The following is an 18429-nucleotide window of genomic DNA, read 5'->3' as shown; positions in this document are numbered from 1 at the left end:
ATGTAGAATAGTTTCAATCAACATTAGAAGAAAGTTATTAAAAACAGGTCCTCATATCCCTTTACTGTAAGTAACATAAAAGAGAACAAGGAGGCACAGTGTATTAAATTTCTCTTACAATAGGATCTCATTTCCAAAAATACAATATGCATCAAGCAGTCTTCTTTTATGTACAGTCCATATAATGCAAGCATCAAGGATTAGTCACTGTATAAGAGGTGGTGTGATCATACATTACTTTTGCTCTGTGATCATACATTACTTTTGCCCAGCATCCATATTCCAATGTCTCCTTTTGATTTGAGCTTCTGAAGATAATGATCCTCCAAGCTACATTCATGAGTGTGTTCCATCAAGGCCGGATGACTGGTTATTTGAATAAAGGTTGCAGGTTTTCTGTCAGCTACCTCACATCTTGTATATTTTTTGTATAAAGGTGAAGCAAAAGTATCAGAACAGGAATGCAGTGCATTTTAGATTCCGGAGGAAAGGAAACACTTTGTCTCTACAACAAAAGAAGAATTTGGCTCAACTCACCAGAAAGACCATTGATTTTAATATTTTCATTTCCTTTATTACACAATACATGATTCCTCTTCTATAACAGGAACTCACAATAGGACAAAAGGTGTTATATTCCTCATTTATTCTGCATTTTGTGAAGTCATTTAAAAACTCTTTTGCACACATTGACATTTTTCAAATAGAAAGAAATTAATTGAAAATAATTATGTAATTTTTAAAAGTTTTTTTCTAGTGTTGCTCAAGCTTCAAATTACACTACTCCCTGTTCTCAGGTCAAAATCATTCCTATATTCATTGCTAGTTTCTTTGTTCTATTTCAGCACTACTTTCCTATATTAAACAAAATGGACAACAAGAAAGCATTGATATAAATGTACAAAGAAGATACTTCCTACAGGGTATTGAAGAGTTGGGAAGTTCATGGTCTTCATACAAATATATAAAATATTTGAAATTTTCTCCATTCATTGGAATCCATCCAGTTTCACTTGTCAGACCTATGCAACAGATACAAGAGCAGAAATTAATCATTATCAGTGCACTCAGGGGTATTTTCAGATCATGCAGAAAAGCTGTGAGGGGGAGGATACTCCCCACACCTGCAATTTTTCTTTCGCTGACAGCACTTGTCTACAGCCAAGCTCAGGGAATGCAAATCTTTGTGATCCACTAGCTTCTCCCACCTACTCTCCAGATCTCTGATGATACTTCATGATTTTGTCAAGACTTCAGGCCTTTAAAGCCTGGAGCTTTGCCCGTGGTGTAGAGTGCTGGGGCTCTGCCATCTCGCCCCAGGCACCCAGCAAAGTGTGCGAGCTGGGCAGCTCCAGCCCTACACAGACCTTGAGTGGGACTCAGCCCCAGGAAAGCCCTGCCACTGCTTCAGCAGGCACAGGAGGCAAATCCTGCCATGTGCCCACGTTGCAAGGTGTAGGGACACGTCAGTTCATAAAAATAAAAATGGTATTTAATTTTACCATTAAATACTACTTACTGATATATACATATATATGTCTGTGCAGTTTTAATTTTTTTAACTGCTTTGGTTATACTCTTCTCTTTCCTTTTCTGTTCTGCCCATTAGAGAATTCACTGGTGAGGCTCCATCCAAACTGAATAGTCCTGGGGAATTTTCAGCCTCTCTTCTTTTGGTAGCTTATATCTTCCTGTGACTACTTTTGTCACATCTCCACTTCTCCCCTATTTCTGCTTTAATTCTAATGACTGACCAGCACTGAGGGCAGTATTCTAGACATAGTAGCAAAGTATTTTCTGTGTTATTTTCATAAATTCCACTGTTTTATTTATTTATCTAAAGCAAGACTGGGGCGGGGGGGGACACTTAGCTTCTGACTGGGGAGTGATGAGCAATTTCCTTTGACCTGTCTACAGTGACTCTTTCCTGCATAGTCACAGCTAATTTGAAGCCCAGCATAGGGCCTATTTCTGGTCTCTTTTGAAGTTAAGAAATACCATGGTTGCTATTGATATCAGTGGTTCCAGACAGCTCAGTACTGAAAACCTGAAAACAGGTTTTGCAATTAACTTTCAAAAGATCAAGACACTAACTTTCTCAGCATACAGGTTTAATCAGCTAAGATATAAGTATTTGAGGTGGAGGAATATGCCTACTTTTGTTAAATTTTATTGAACTCACGAACCTTGAACAAATGCTTAGAAAACAGAGAAGAAGTCACAGGAGAGAACAAAAAATGACAACCTTCTATATTTCACAATGTGTTACATGAAGTGAGGTTTTGCTGTGCTCCTGAACACATGCAGGCTGTGCATATTTGAGCAAACAGTGGAGGGACATTCAAAAGGCTGGGGTTGCTCAGTTTTCAGAAGAAACTCTTCCCTGGAGAAGAGGGGTGCTATTAAGAGAAACCCTTCATGGTTTACACCAACTGCTTGAAAGTGACGGCAACCTTTAAATAAAGAAGTCAAATGTTAATTAACTTGTCTTGAAGGAAAGTGAGAGGGTGTCATTGCCCACAGTGAAGCAGCCATAACACCACATGCAGTACTACCAACACTCTCTGTGGCCATTAGCAATCAAATGATGTAGTCGTCTCAGAGCTGGACTCAGTAAGGCAATGTTCTGTTCTGTTTCAGCTGAAATTTCCTTCCAGTCAGGTAATTTTAGGTATTTCTTGTTCTGATTTCAAAAACAAAATCCAGCTTTAGGGCTGTATTTGATGGCTCCCTGGGATACACACACACACATGTAATCCTGTCCTATATAATTACCTCCTGCCTACACACGCTTTCCATGTGCTTCAGCATTCAGGACTATTCTCCTTTCTCTTTCAAACTCTTCTATGCCTGTTCCTGGGTATGACAGGGTGGCTGTTTTCAAGTGGTATTGAATAAAACATTTCTGGCTATGACTGAACTCGAGGGCTCAAGCCTGGGATCAGGAGAAAGAGTGTGCAGGGCAGAGCAGGTAAATCTGAGTACAGTGTGGTCCTCAGCATTACAAGTGTTTTCTGATTCTTCTGCTGAGAGAGGCCAGTGACAGATTCTGCCTCCAAACACATCAAGGGTAGATTGTGGCATGATGGACAGCTGTAATTTAGCATTCTGGGTTTTATGATTACATGATTTTTTTTGTACCTTTCTAGCAGATTCAGCATCTTAGATTTAAGGCTGTGTTTTCTGCAGGTGTCACCTTGGAAAAGACAACTGCCTTGCATGAGAGCTCCATGATTATCTTCTTTAAGTAGTTTAGCCTTTCCTTACTTCCTGAGCTCCTAATGACAGCCATCCTGTGCTGGGCACGTCAAGCCCCAAGGATCATGGCAATACAAAGAAGATGGGTACAAAGCCCTTGGGTACAAAAAGGATGGAGACAGACTTTCCTCACTGTGCCAAGTAATAGAAGACAACAGGCACAAATTGAAACACAGGGAATTTCATCTAAATAGGAAATAAAACTTCTTTTACCATCAGGATGGTCAAACACTAGTCCAGGTTGCCCAGGAAGGTTGTGGAGACTCCATTCTTGGAGATATTCAAACCCTGACTGGATATGGCCCTGAGCAATGACCTGAGCAGGACATTGGACTAGATGTTTTCCTGAGGTGGTCTTGAGGCTCAGGCAGTCTGTAGGTCTGGCAGAGGCTTTGTTTGTCCCAGGGGAAGCTGTGCTCTACTCATGAGGGCCAAGGTGGATTCATGGGCCACATGCAAGATCTCTCTTGCCCCTGCCTGGTTGTGGAGCCAGTGAGTTTACAAACTAAAACAGCGAGGTGTTATAAACTGTATTACTGTGTTGCTAATAAAACAAGTAATCTGGTTGATGCCATTAGTCTTGGTCACATGCTCCATTTTTTCAAATACTTCTTTGTCCTTTCTTTGTTTCCTCATAGTTCCCACACCTCTGGCCTTCAGCTTACATTGAAATCAATATTAATATCCCTTAATACCTGCATGACCTCAGGGCTGAAAAGTCCAAACTGGCATTGTATCCCATCCAGACAAGCAAGCACCTCTCCCCTCCTTCCATGACAGTTCTCTCACTAGGCAATGGACCCACCAAAAGACCTTCTGTGTCTAGTTCTTCCAGTCACAACTGGGGCACAGCAGCTCTAACCAAAGCCTTCTGAGAGACCATGTGCCTACAAGAGTAGCTAGTTAGCAGGAGGAGCAATAAACTCTAAAAAACCCAGGAACTCTGCCACTTGCCGTTCAAAAGAAGCAAAAATCAAATTGCCATGATGATAAATCTTTCCTTACGGCTCAGGTGCTGAGGAAAATCAAGCCCACTTTCCTCAAATTTTGTCTAAAGCATGCTGCTTGCAACTGGTGCTATTTTAACACCTGGTAACTGTATAATCTTTCTCTCAGGTATACTCTGCTCTCTGGTTGCTTATAATTACTACCTGAGCTCCCTTTGCAGTCAGTGGACCCTATATTATCTCCCTGTGATGCTCTAATCCACTCAGACCTCCCACTGGCCGGCTCCAATTCTCCCTGTCCCAGCTCCCAAAGGCATGTTATTTTTAGAGCACAAACTCCTCCAGAGATCAATGGGAGCCTGTAAACTCAAAAATAGGTTGCTTATGGTACATTAATAATCCTCACAGTTATGCCCTCTGGTGATTCTTTCAGCTGCTGCAGGGTATCACCAGACTCCCTCGCTGTTCCAATCAACCTTGCACCAAACAACCCTCAGCCATTTAAAAAAAGAATATACTTGAGAGCAAATGCTTAAATGTTGTCCTGATTAAGGGTGAACATAAGCACATGCTAAAGAACACTTTGGATCATGGAATTAGAGGGTTTTTCAGCCCTCAAGACCTTCTCCATTCCCTGACTGAGAATCTGCAAGGCTATGATTGCAGTTGGTTGGATGCCAGTGTCAGCTCCTGGATGTAAAAAAGACTGGATCCATGAGGTTTCTGACCACAGAAAAAAAGCAGTAGCTATTTTTATATAAGACATTATTTAATGTATGTGCTGTTCAACACAGATGCAACATCAAAAATAAATGCAAATAAATAAATGAATTCCAAAATATCACTATATTTTTTTCCTTTTTCAAAATTACAGCTTTTAATGCTGCATCTCCCTTTTATTCTCTGAAAATATCCAACTAGTTAACAGCAAGCAGACAAAATATTCTTAAAAAAAACCCACTAGAAATTCCCGTTGTCAGTGTTTTCTGTTCTTAGAGAGCATACTAGCTGAAAGAAGAAACACGAAATCCATCCACATTTTGTCTGTATCTCCATATATGCAATAAAATGACCACATTTGGTGCTAATATTATATAATTAAAGACCATGAATGAATCACATGGGCACTAAATAAATTTTCTTTATTTATTTCAATAGTTCCCAGCCCTATATATTTAACCCCAAAATTCTGTTAAGGCATCCTCTTTTATAAGAAGTAACTTTACACAGGAGAAAACAGACATTAGCACTTCAAAGAAGATCAGTGATTATAGCAAGTGCACCAAGGTTCAGCAAATGCCTCCCACTCAACAAGCTTCCAAAGTGAACGACCACATGATGTTTACTCCTCACCAGAACCCATTTATAGATCTCTTACTCACCACTATCTCAGTCATAAATTCAACCCTCAAAAAGAAGCAGCAAGGAGTGCTCTATCTGGGAGCAGACAGAGTTCACAGATGGAGAACTGGTCCTGGTCTTCACAATACTGTTTAGCCAGGCTGGATCATGATTTAAGTCATCCACACTCTAAAGATTCCAAACTAGTGGAAGTGTTTATTACATCGCATGTGAATTGCACACAGACAACAGGTATGGCTGCTTGAAGAAAATTCTGCACCTTTTGGAAAAATTGACTAAAAGGGTTAAAAAATGCTCCTTCAAAAGTGCAAGTGGGAAAGGAAGATAATGACTAATCTTATGGGATTAGGAGACCTAAGAAAGAGTTTTGTTGCCATTATGTCATCTAAAAGACATCTGGCCATTCCCAGCAAATAGCACACTGGGAATGAAAAGGGTATCGGTTACAGTAAGGTAAGAAGGGGACAGAGGTCACGAATGTCTGTTAGTCTGGAGCAGAATTAGCCCAGAATTACAAACACACTGCTCTACAGAAGGAAAAACCTGGGCATAAGGTAAATCCAGGGACATGTCTCCTTTCATTTCTCTAGTGAATTATCAAGGTGAAATAAAGCCAGACTATCTCCTTAGACTCTCTCCTACACATCTGGTAAATGCCTTGACCTTTTGGAGACAGAAACTTGGAGTGCCAGTGGATCTGCTTTAATTCCTCTGCCCTCACTTCCCTTTGATGGGCAGCACTTGCTACAAACAGCTTCTCCTATGCAACTTCTTTAATATTTATATCATATCAAGATCGCTGTCCACAGATGCCAGAGGAAGCAGTAGGAAGTCAAATGTGCTCCAAGTTAACATATTAATACTGTGATGGGGTGCCAGAGAGATGTTTTAAGTTGCAAAGGGGAGGGAGTTCATCTCTTGACTCCTTTCCAATGATATCTGGTTGACTAAACGAAAGATCTTACTTTAAATTAAACTGTGCTTTCCTGCATGTTTTTTTACAAATTATTTCAACACATTTGATATATTTCTGTCAGGATAATGAGAGCAACTCTCATATAGCTGAGCATATATCATACCTCTTTTAAAATATGTTTTCTCTCATTTTTATTTTCTGGGCATTGTCTCTGTGAAATACTTGAAAGATAAACATTTATGCTTTTAAAAATGTTTTAACTCTTTTTTTTTTGCCTTTTTCCTACAGTCAATAAAAATATTTTTATAAGTAGTATGAAAGCAGCTGAAAATGGAAATTTAGGTTGCACATACACATATATGCAGGGTTTCAAAACAAAAAAAATGAAGGGCAGAATTTTATTCTTTCAATTTGTCTGACAAAGAATGCTAGGGAAAAAAAATATTTTCCCCCAAAATGCAAAAAAGAAACTTTTTATTAACTAAGTTTGCTATCCTCTCTATGAAGAAATTATTAAAAGCCATATGCTCCTTTTGACATATATATGTTCTTTCTCGAATTTACATCTCAGTTCAGACAGAATGACATGGGGAGCGAAGGAGCGTTTTGACCCTTTCAATGTTTGCAGCTTGGTGTTGCTCACAGAAAGGAGGTGCAGCCAAGTGCTGTGTAACAGACACAATAGACCCTTTTATTTAAGACAGGGAAAGTCAGGTGGAAACATTCCTCATTTTATACTGTTATCAGAATTTCTTGCTACCTGCAGTGACACAATGCTTTGACACCAAAGGAACTTGCAAAAGAGACACAGTTATACTCAGTGGTTCTGAAATGACAGCTGTCAAACAGAAGTCTTTCAGATCAACATGAATTCTAAATTTTTGTTCTCTGAAAAACCTAATGTCCATAAAGACATGATACTTGTCATTTGTTATATTGGCTTTTTTTTGTAAGTGGAACCCAGATGTTGATGATCCACATGAATGTGATCCAAGATGTTGCGATAAGTAGCAGTTTCATAAGTGAAAAGACTCCCTCAGATATTTCCAGTGACAATAAACAAATATCCCTACCTCTTCACTAGTACTAATTCAAGAGCTTTAGGATTTGTAGTGTCTTTACAACCTCTATGGCATGGAAATGTCTTCTGAATTTCCACATCTCCTTAGCCTTACCAGTTATAATTTTACTTTTGTTTTGGCATTTCTTGGCTGAGATCTGAGAAAGCTGCCTAAAACATTATGCTGGGCTGCCAGTTCCCTTTTACATGACATAGAACCTTAATGAGCATGGGTTTTTTTAGCTAATGGATTCACTGCAAATGCTGATATAAATACATTGTCTATAAAGATAAAAAACAAGTTTCTTAAAGCTGGCAAAGCATATCTTGATGCATATCATAGCTGAGTAGTTCATAAACAGACTGAATTTTAAAGGACTGATTGTGCAGAACATTTTCAAAAGTTATTACAAAGAAAATCCTATATAAATTCTGGTGCACTCTCTATTACTGGTATTATTGCTACTTCTGCAATGACTTTTTCTGGAGCTATCCTTTATATTTTCTCTCCATCCTGTACAGGTTTTAAAGCACAGTAGCTGTAACAGATGCTTACCTGACATTAAATTCAAGTTTTCATTTCAATTTTCTGCTTTTAATTAACATTTTCACTACAAATTGTCATAACTTAAAGTGTGACGCCTATAAAAAGATTTTGCTGACCCATCTTCAGTTGCTTTGGGACTGTATGAGGTCATTTGTGATTCATAATCATGAGCAAAGATTAAGCAGCATATACCATATGATGTGATAAAAGTTGTTGATAAGGAGCAGCAGTGGCTCTTTTTACCTCTGCTAATGAGAACTATTCTGCAGCACTTTCTACCTTTTAAATTAGCATCTTCTGAGGGAAAAAAAAGCTTTTCCTTTCTAGCACTTTAGTAAACTCTGCCAAGTCCATGCAGGTGTGTGCCTACAATTATTATCCTTTGCAATTATTTATCAATATAGGGGAAATTGTTCTCTGAATTTATATTAAGTGGCTCCCATTCACCTATACAAACTCTGCATTAAAAAGCATTTGTTTCCAGTGTAGGCATCACTCAAGAACTTGGTCACTGTTGTCAGGTATCATCCTGACCATGGCAGCAAGTACGCCCAAATATTCTGTTAATGAAGCCAAGTGACTCAAAGAGCTTAAGTAGCAAAAAGTTTATGTTAGTGAGATTAGAGAGGTATTTCTTGGACAGTTCAGTTGAATTTAATTTTCATTCCCCATATCAGCAGACAGTGAAACTTCAGTAATTATCATTGTAGTAAATTCATCAGTAAGGAAGCCAAAGCATAATGGCTGATCCTGCAAAGTGTTTATTACCTCCTTTGAAGTGCAACAAATCCTATTGATTTCTCCAAAGATAACCAAAACCACTCAGCTGCTTGCAGGAACAAGGTGGAAAATAGCCAGCAGCAACGCACCTGGGTGGTGGCATAGCATGAAGAAGAAAAGAGGTTGCTAGGAGCCCTTATGGACTGGTAATAGTGATGTCTATAAGACAAAGATCTATACAGAAGGGACCAGACAAAGCGCTAATACAAATAAAATAATGATTGGTAAAATGTTCATTACAGAAAAACAAACAAACAAAACCAAAGTAAACAATAAAAATATTAAAAGAGGAAGTCAAAAAATGCTGTGACATTTAAAACAATGGGACATCTTTCTTGTACTGAGAGTGGTGATGCAATATGAAATGCACCCTCTGAGAGTTAATTGCCTGACTGGGGTTTCTCAGCCAGGGCATGTCTCTGAAAACAAAGTTTCCAGCTAGGAGAAAATGTATATGGCACTGAGGGCACTTGCTGCAGAGGCTCCCTGTGGTCAGCACTTGGCAGCCCACCACAGAGATGACATGGGGAAAATACCTCAGAGGTGTCTGCAGCTGAGGTAAAAGGCAAGAGCACGATTCCTGGTACCGAACTGGTAACCTGGATCAAACATGCTCAGATTACTACACAGCTAAAACACAGAATTCCTGGATTGCTTCAAAAGTGACCTGTGAGCGTAGGGGCCGCAGCCTTCGAGCTGGATCGTGAGGGGACCCACCAGAAGCATTACAGCTCCAAACAGCCAAACCCTCTCCCATCCCATGTAGGACAGCATGATCAGGGGGACCAAAGCCATCTGGCACCTCTCAAACCCTTGCTGCCTGCTCTCCTGGCAGCCCGTGGAAGCACAGAGACCCAAGACCTGTGCCTGGCACAGAAGGAGTTTTGGTGAGGCATCTCCCAGCCTTTAAATCCTCCAGTAGCCTGGACTGTAAAATTCCACAATGATCTTAACGGTGCGTGTCTGCACCAGACCCGCAGCATCAAGGGTTTGAAGCTGCTGAGCAACAGCTGTTGCAAGTACTTAGAACTGGTGTTTGGGGTGGACAGAGAGCTAGAAATCTAACAAATCAAAGTTTCTTGACAAAAGTGCCTGATCTAGTTTAAGAATTTGGATTCATTCTCAGGAAATTGAGCATCCCCAGATATTCTCTGATATTCTGGGAAAATTCAGGCCACCCAGTTTTGTTTTTCTAGAAAAATATTCCATTTGGGGAGGCTGAAATTTGGAGAAAGATGATGTTAATTTTACTGACATTTTTATGGTGGGGTAAACTCTTCCAGGCGAATCCTTTTGGCAGTTTTATTGTAGTCCCTGAAACAATGCAATAAAAGCCATTCTAGGGATGGGCTATCACCCTCAAGATGGTGCCAGCTCATGCCATATGAACTCTAAAATGCACAACTGTGCTACATAATTAAATTATGAGCAATGATTTTCAAGTTGTTTTGCACAAAAGAGATTCTGGAGGAAGGCACTGGCCTTGGACTTCTTTCACACTGGCACTTCATTTGTGCCGGGTCTCCAATCAAATATTAAAGCTTTACCCGAAATTATGTATGAAACATTCTCACAAATCCAAATGCAACCTATCACATAGCAAAATGCTGCTGCTGGAAAGGTTCTATGATTTCACACCTGAATGCTCATGTCTTTTGCTATTGTCATGCTGACTGCCACTTAAAACTCCGGGCATTTTCTCCAGAGACACACCCCAGTGCTAAGCAACACTGCTTCGGGTCTGCATGGTTTTCACAAACAGAGGAGTGTTTAAATATTGTTTGCATTTTTTAAATTAAAAAATGGTAAGCCAAAGGTTAAGAATGTTTGGGGTTTTTTTGCCAGAGATGGCGCTGCAGGGACAAAGACTGTGGAAAGTGAAGTATTTGGCACGCTGCTGATTCCTATGGAGTCCCTCACTAATGGCATTTCTAAAGCACCATTGATCTTTGTTGACAGATGACTTTTGTGGAGTCAATGGCTTTTACTTTTACAAAAAAATTGAGGAACTTAATGTTAGAAAGCACATATTAAAATAATATTGAGTTGATAAATGACTCACATAAGCATCAGTTAATCAGTCAGGACTGAACACAAAGCCTAATAGTGGTTATTCATATTCAAATATTAAGGTATCAATACCAAGTTTTCTTTCCACTATACTTAAAGTGAGGTAGGCTACTTCAGAAACTTACTGGTATGTACAAAAGATGATTCAGCATTGCTGTGCTTGTTTTGTAACCCTGCATAATTTTGTAGCTACGAGATGGTATGAGGAAAATTGTTATGAATCATAAAATTCAGGCAACACCATATAAGGCAGACTGTACAGTATGTTAATTTCATGTGCAATGACAAACACATAAACACTCACTTAGCTTCCATACTGCCTGATTTTTCACTTCCTTTCTGACTTTAATATTGTCTGAAGACTTTTATTTCATTACCCATAAGAATTCCCATATTGTCCAGGATCCTAGCTCTGCCACTCATTTTATATTGTAAATACTTTCCATTTTCATGCAGCTTTAATGGTTGAGAAGAAAGGTGTAAGCACTGAGTGTTGACTGGTTAGACTTTTTAAAGCCATGTGTTCAAACTTTGGCAAGTCAGACTGTTGTTTTATGTTTGTCCCTGAAAAATAGGCACATTTAATGTTGATTTTAGAAATTACTATGTTAAAAAAAAAAGTTTTATAAAAATAAAGTCTGATCATGTGTATCCTAAAGGTAATTGATTTTGGGGGTTGTTTCTATATGCTTACTTTGGGATTAAAATTATATAAATATTTATATAATGACTTTTTTTGCAAACACGCCCTTTCTTCATTCAGTGAAGCAAAAGGGTGAAATGACAAGGGAATTATCAGGTTGGATAATTACTGGAGAAAAAGCCAAGTTTGCTTGATTTGTTGCTTGAGAGTTGGCATGGGCTGAGGCTGCTGAAAGTTATTTAAAATGCAATGAGTTTTTGTACCTTAGAGTATGCCAAGAGTCAAAATGGTCCAACATTTTTCTGATGGAACATTTCTCCACTGGGAAAGTTTTGTGCTTTGAAAATATAGCTTTTTATGGAAAGATTTTGCTTTCAGCAATTCTCCTGATGCAACATGGAACACTGAACATGACTGATCTGGTCAGTTTTTTATGCCCAGGAGGCTGGTGCTGCTCTTTGACTTTGGGGGCTTCCAAGGGTCAGCAATTTCAGGTCTGACAGACTCAAAAACCCTAATCCCTGCTCAACACTCCTAACATTCAGAAGCTGCTAGACATAGCTTCCCCGAATCAGAGAAGAAATATTCTATTTTTTTAAACTGTTAATAGTATGATTTAACCACAGCTTTTCCTGCTCCCTTGTGTTTCAGCTGAAGGCCCAAATCTGCAGTATAATATAAACTTGGCATTCCCAAACTGGTTCCACAGCCTCTGCCTCATCTCAGCCTCCTGCCACATTGATCTGCACCTTCATTCAGGTGTGTGATGCCAAACACTTTAATGCTGCCCTTCAAGATTCATTTTGACAGCTACAACCTCTAAAATGAGCTGTATACCCAGTTTCTCCCAGACTCACAGACTGACCCACAGGAAGTGCAAAATAATTTTTATGGATGGGTCAGAAGCCAAGCCCCATGTAGATGCTAAGCAGTACTCACACATAAAACAATAATGATACCAATAATAATAAAACCCTATTTGGCCCACAGTGATATTTAGTACACAATAAGACACAATTCACAGCATGAAAATTTGAGACAAACAGAGGGATAGGCAAAAACAGCTCAGTTATATTGGGTATAATAATCAACAGACTTACAATAGGAGCTGTTTGACTGCTGACACACAGCAATGACTATTATTTTTATGCAGCAGGCTTCCTGAGCCCTCCCAGGGCAGTATTTTGAAAGCATTTAGCTGATTAAACATGCAAGTGCCTAGGAGTGAGGCACTTAGTGTTTCTTCGGGAAGCTGAGATACTTAATTGCAGGTTTAGAGAGCTCAAAGTACTTTAGAAGCTTGCCCTCTAGTTTCCCTGAAGAGTTACTGCCACAATGCAGTATTTACCGACATGTTTTGACTGGGATTTATCTCACTGTAACAGTTACTCCCCACCCTTTTTTCTAATCACAAAAAAAGAATCAAAAAAAAATAATTATAAACCCCCATCCTACCAACAATCAACAATATAAATAAATTTGATTCACCGTTAACCCTTTGGGCAATGTTCTCTACTAAATCATTATATGAATAGAGTTGACAAAATCACAATTCATTTGAAAACTAGTGATTGGGAAAAATATAGTCTTTATTAATGGCAAACCCAGAAGCACAAGAAGACAAAGGACTGTCAGAAAAGAATCTTTTGCATTTTTAGCACTTCAGATTGCTGAAGCAGCTGAAGGACACACTGTTCCTTTACATTGCTATTGAGAAGAGGCTGGGGAAAGTAAAACAGCCACATTTCTGTGGTAGCCAGGGAAACACAGAATGGCAGCAGCACAACCTACCTGCCTCTGCTATTGGAGTAAAAGGAAAAGAATGCAGCAGTGTAACCTCTACAGACCCTTTTTGAGCAGAGGGCTGCTGCCCCTTGACTTGCCACCCTGGGGAGGAGGGATCATCCTGCAGATGCTCCCCTGCTGCTGCCTGATGTGCTCCTCACTTTAAAACTAAACTGCAATTAAAGTTACAAAGACAATTCACTTCAGAAGCATCCTAGACCTGAACACTGGTGAGGGCTTTGCCAGGATCTGTGTTTGTTTGGAAGACTCAGGAAAGGAACCTGAAAGAAGCCTCTGCTGTAACTTTGGCTCTTCCAGGACTTTTCAGGGATATCATGGGCACCTGGACAGTTTGAAGCTCTGTGAAAGCAATACACACTGGTGTGTGTTGCTCTCCCACTGAAAGAGATGTACCCAGAGATCCCAGTCAGCTGAAGTGACATTTAGTGGTCCTTGCTGGGCTCTGAAGGCAGGGGAGGTTACTTTTCAACTGTGAGGCTGCTGTGGAGCCAGGTGGCTCCTCAGTACAGCTCCACTGCAGGAACAGTGATGGGCAGCATGGGGGTGTTGGGGCTGGGGCCAGCCAAGTGCTGCCAAACCTGAAGCAATCCCTATCCCTAAGCTCTCTCAGACTGATTTCTCTGTTCTCAGTGCATTAGCAGCAAGATCTGTAATCTTGAAGACACTGAGAAGAGGCTCCTCTCCAAGAAAGAAAATAGAAATCTCAGCTATCTCTATTTGGGCAGCAATATCCAATTTATTCATCATGAGTTCTGTCTCTTCTGCCCAGTCTGTACTGCAAATAACCCACATTTGACTCTCTGTGCTAGTTACAGTTTCTAAAAATGCTACTTTCTCCTGGTCATATGGCTTCCTCTCACAGAATTCATAATGTATGAGTGTTGCTCCATATAAATATAGCGTACATCTGATGTGCCTACAGATAATATCACAGCACAACTGAACTGTGATTAATCGTGGTACTAATCATCCACCTGTTTTCTTTCAATATAACTCTGGCACGTGCAATAAAAGGAGAGAGCCTGAGACAATGGTCACATCCCTGCAAGTATGAGGGAGATGAGACAGAAGATGGCTGTGGTTTTATTTTCTATACATTTAAATCGAGACTTAGTAGTGTCTGTGCATTTTGCAAATACTTGTCCTGAAATTCTTAGCACTTTGTATGAAGCAAAATATATTGAAAAATAAAGCAAATGGGAGGAAAAGGAAAGGGTGGTAAGAAAATGATTGCCAACTCAAACCCCAGCATAGTTTTTCCATAACCCACATTCTCGGCAGCCTCTTCTGCATATTTAAATCTCATCCTAGGCTTTATGGCTCCTTTGCCACGGCAAAGTGAGAGTTCTTAATCAGCTCTGGAAATTTGACAGCCGTCTTGCACCTAACCCAGAGGATCTCCTCCGACATGGAAAAGCATGAAGCCAAGACATCATATACAGGCTGTTAATTTAACTTGACATGTTACTGACTGCATTAGAAAACCGTGTATCTGACATCTGCTTCATGCAGGATCTGCTCAATTCTTCACATTATCTCACTTCTTCAAAGCTACTGCAGGTACTGGGCCAGTTTGTCTGTGGAAAAGTAACTTTATATTTGATACTTAAATCTACAGTACACGTTTTTTTCACATCAGTAACCAGTACATACATACATATATATATATATATATATACACATATATGTTGTGTGTATAAGATTTTTTAATTTATTAGGGTTTCAAATGTAAACCCATCTTTTGCCAAGGAATAGACAGGTTTCTTCAAACGTAAATGAAAGTGTTACAGCACGTTGCCTGTCCTGTTAATACTTGATTTACAATCTGTGACAGGTGAGCATTTAGAAATGAGTTATTGGGATTGACTGGAAGACATATGGGAGAACTAAGCTTTCTCAGGGCACCATGTTTCAAAACAGAAAATTGTTTTTTGACTAAACAAATTGAAAAGGAAAAAAAATATGTTTCCACAGAGAAACAGAAGGAAAAGCTGAGAGGAATCACCTGCTATTAAAAAACAGGCACCAGAGACCAATTATATTTTGGTTTTGAATTTGCATGGGCATGATCTACAGTTTCTGTGGGAAAGACTTCCTTTGCTCATCTCAGTAGAAAGGCTCCTCTCAGAATGTGTGCAGCAGCTCCTGCTGGAGCACTCACACAGCTGCTGGATCTGACTGCAGAGAAACAGAGCCCCATTCACTCTTAGCAGTCAGCAATATGCAATTTGAAGATTCAAATTTGGAGTGTGATTTTGAGATGCACTTAAGCGATTTATGAATGCAGTTCCCACTGAGTGACCTTGGGGTTGAGCTCCTTACCACTGGAGGACAGTCACAACAATTTGGGATGCCTCAGTTGCAAATGGGATGCAGGTACTTAAATCCACTTAAAAACTGTGGTTCTGAAAACCATGAGCCAGCTACACCATAACCTCAAGCTGTGCTCATGCCCATCTAAAGTGACCTGAGCATAAATAACCCTGCTCATCTGAGTACGTGATGGGAGACGTGTAAACCTGAGCAGCACCCAGAAGCTTGGTGGGTTTCTGCAGAGATTGTCCTCCTCAGCACCTGCACTAGACTACAAAAACACAGCAGCAGCCACCCTGGTTTCTTTCAAATCACAGCTTGAGGAGACTGTTGCTACATGAATTAGCCTTTAGACAAGGTACACAGCAATCCACAGGCTAAGGCACATGGAAGCAAGTTTCCTTACTGCCAGTTGAGGTCCACATTGATAAGCTGCCATCAGGCTGACTTGTCTACAGATTAATTTTAATTCATTTCTGCATAGAAGCTGAGCTTTAGCTTGAAGTCTAGAAAGGGCTTCCTTGCCAAGGTAGTCTGCAGACTCCAGGGAAGCAAGAATTGTGGGTTTTAATCCTTTTGAGGCAAACAAGGACCTGACCTGGTTTATTCATGCTTCCTGGCTGTGTATGTGTGATAATCACCGAGCCAAGGCAGAAGGGAGGGGCCACCAGCACATCCCTTCTCTTGCATGTTTGCAAATTTTTCTACTTGCTTTTAAAAAAGCTGGAGCATATCTGGAGGAAACAGTTCACACTGTTTATTCAGGGTGATGGGAAATGTCTCCTGCCTTGACTGAGGACATTGCTGAAGCCCCAGGGGATAAAATCTGATTGTTTTCATTTTTTTCCTGTTAGCTATGTCTAAACAGCTTTCCACACAAGCTTCACCATGCTGCTTGCAGAAGTGTCTCAAGGATTTGTAACAGCACATGCAAAACCGTCTTCTCGAGATGGCAGAAGCATGGGTTTCTGCAGGGCAGAAATTCAGAAGGGACCCGTGTGATCAGAGGCACTGAGGACTGTGGGTGAGACAGGACTCTCTACCTCCATTTTCCTCTCTCTGCAACCTTGTACATCTCTTTACAGCCAATTTCCTGTTGGGAGGAATCAGGACTTATCCCTGCAATCCATCCATCTAGCAATGCTAGAGCACCCTGGCAGGGGAGGACAATGCTGGCCTTCATCCGTCCCTTGGGATACAGCAATTGAGGCAAAGGCAGTGCCATCATGTGGGCCAACTGTCCTCCACTCCTGCCTGCCTGCCCTCAGGCTCTGAGGCACTTCAGCTCCCCTTTTTAGTGATGAAGCCAGCGAGCCAGTAAGTGCTTACAGAAGCTGGAGTTCAGGCAGCTGTTCCCTGTGTAAGTCATGCAGAGAATCACCTCCATGGCAAAGGGAGCACTGGGAGACACAGAGATGAAGTGTCCCTCTGAGACAGCTCAGAACACAGCAGTGCAATGTGCTGTTCTGCCATCCTTGGGGGCTACCTGGAGCTGCAGCATCATTTTGCCCAGCATGGATCTAGTCCATGTGCTGTTAACAACATTCCAGACACTGCTGAGGATGTGAAGGAATGCTCCATTGGCTCAAGGTGCTCCAGTGCCATTGCACATGATTTTCATACTATGGGTTTCATACTATGGGTTTGCCTGGACAAAAATGGCTAAGATGCCAAAAATCTCACTGCAGATGGAGCCCCAAGGACTCAGCTTTGCTGAAGGATGGTCGATCCTCAAAAATGAGGCTTTTAACCCCAAGTCAGCACAAGCTTCTCTGAGCCAGCCTCCACTCTTCTCTATGGTGTCTATTTAAGCAAGGCATTGAAAAAGTTGGAGCTGATCGCTCATCATGCTCAGGTTTTTATAAAGTCAACCAAACTGCAGATAATTTCACACTAGGGCATGGCCCAGAAAGCTACTCCTTGTCAACAGAGTGGTGTTCTGTGGCCAGGTTTGGCCAAGTTCTTGTTCTCTGCACATGTAAGGCAGAACACAAACATGGTTTGTGACAGACTTTGAAGCATCCATGAGCTCAGCAGTGGCTCGAGTGTTGTCTACTGATGTGTTAAACTGGAACAGACAAAACTTAGGTGCAGAATTAATTTGCTCCAGAGTAATTACTTGCATGTATGATAGCATATCAATTCTGTTCCAGAATAAAAATTTCAGAAGCATATAGAAAGCAGAAAGAGATGCAGTACTACATTATTCATTATCTTTTTAATCAAGGGCTTAAACTTAAAAAAGGGTACATGTGTGATATACCCATCCAGACTCACTTTACTTTCAGCAAAATGGGCTGAAAAACTGAAAATATGCCTCGTCTTCACAGAGAGAGCTCTTCTTTTCTTGAGAACTAAAAGACAGAAATATTACATATTTTTCAAAAATAAAAGCTTCTATTCAAAGCCTGAAGAGACAGATCAATTCAAATATTTTCAGATAAAACCACAAAATCAAGGAAATTGAGAAATCTAAAATTAAAAGGTTTGAGATCCTTCATTAAGTATTTAATAGAGGTCTGAGATCCTTCATGAATTTTAGCAGAGGACATACTCTATCCCATCTTTAACAATCTTTGGGAAGGATACTGCACTTAAGAGCAATGTGATTTGTAAACTCAGAAAAACTGAATTTTCCCTGTATTCTGCCTATTTTAGCTCAAATATTTTGTTTCAAGTCTTTAGATATACATTTTCCTCCATTTCAGTACATACTTTTATGTTGGT

The 18429-nt window shown here is 40.2% G+C and overlaps 1 protein-coding gene across 3 annotated transcripts in view; it reads right to left on the bottom strand.

Moving 5' to 3' along the window:
• Window positions 1-528: 528 nt before the first annotated feature.
• Window positions 529-18429, bottom strand: part of SMPX (small muscle protein X-linked) — a 40144-nt gene continuing 22243 nt past the window's right edge. For 2 of the 3 annotated variants that reach the window (XM_005516687.3, XM_014253011.2), the window contains exon 5: window positions 529-1022. The gene's annotated coding sequence lies outside the window, so the exon portion shown is untranslated. Of the gene's footprint in view, window positions 1023-17979; window positions 18057-18429 lie in introns of all 3 variants that reach the window. The other variant, XR_001331494.2, reaches the window with a different exon arrangement.

Source organism: Pseudopodoces humilis, chromosome 2 (genome assembly GCF_049639895.1).
Source record: "Pseudopodoces humilis isolate 2021_Gansu_Grassland_sample_001 chromosome 2, ASM4963989v1, whole genome shotgun sequence".
Taxonomy (NCBI): domain Eukaryota; kingdom Metazoa; phylum Chordata; class Aves; order Passeriformes; family Paridae; genus Pseudopodoces; species Pseudopodoces humilis.
The sequence above is the reverse complement of the archived record's forward strand: the minus strand, read 5'-3'. Positions and strand labels throughout refer to the sequence as shown.